This window comes from Bison bison, unplaced genomic scaffold (genome assembly GCF_000754665.1).
Source record: "Bison bison bison isolate TAMUID 2011002044 unplaced genomic scaffold, Bison_UMD1.0 scf7180017864508, whole genome shotgun sequence".
NCBI lineage: Eukaryota > Metazoa > Chordata > Mammalia > Artiodactyla > Bovidae > Bison > Bison bison.
This window is the reverse complement of record NW_011495064.1, coordinates 16,151,628-16,152,528: the sequence shown is the minus strand read 5'-3', so window position 1 is coordinate 16,152,528 and position 901 is coordinate 16,151,628. Positions and strand designations below refer to the sequence as shown.

Genomic DNA, 901 nt, shown 5'->3' with positions numbered 1-901 from the left:
GAGGCAAGAGGGTCGTTTTCCTGAAGCAGCTGGGCCATGGCTTGCTACCTGTGACTGGGCCTGTGTCCCTCAATTGAGTTCCTCTGCATAGAACACACCAGTAATTTGTCATTGCCGCCTCCACCAAAATCGGTATCAGTGGTGTGAAAACCCCAGAACGTCTCCCTGACGCTTACTTCAAGAAGCAGCAGCTGCATAAGCCCAGACGCCAGAAGGCTGAGATCTTTGACACAGAGAGATACGAGATCACAGAGCAGCACAAGGCTGATCAGAAAGCTGGGGACTCAAATTCTGCGAAGAAGCAAAGCTGTCCCTCGGCTCCAGGGTGACATCCGCTCTGTGCTTGCTCTCACAAATGCAATTTATCCTCACAAAGTAGTGTTCTGAACTGCTTGCAGAGAACCTAATTAAGTAACTTGTCCATTAAAAAAAAAAAAAAGATTCATGTATGGAAAGAAAGATTGACAGGTGAAGTCTACTATTCATCATCTGTTGCTATTTAACAGACTCCTAGGATAAACCTAGCAACTTAAAGCCCACATTTACCATCTCACAGTTTTTGTGAGATAGGCATCCAGGGCCAGCTGAGCCAGATCCTGGACTTCAGGGTCTCTCACCAAACTGATACCAAGGCATCAGCCAACACTTGGGTTTCATCTGAAGGCTCAGCTGAGGAAGGACCTGCTTCCAAGAGCCAGTGTTTGTTGGCAGTATTCAGTGTCTTGAAGGTTGGTGGACTGAAGGGCCACCTCACGTCCTTGCCTCCCTCAGGGCCTGGCTTTTCACAAGACCCAAGGCCACCCTCAGTCCTTGACCTGAGTCTCTCCCACACGCAGGCCTATTGTGTCAAAGCTAGCAAGGGAGAAAGTCAGCTTGTAAGACTTAACCTAATCAGGGAAGT

The 901-nt window shown here is 48.5% G+C and overlaps 1 pseudogene; it reads left to right on the top strand.

Moving 5' to 3' along the window:
* Window positions 1-387, top strand: part of LOC104981006 — a 5,353-nt pseudogene extending 4,966 nt beyond the window's left edge.
* Window positions 388-901: the final 514 nt, after the last annotated feature.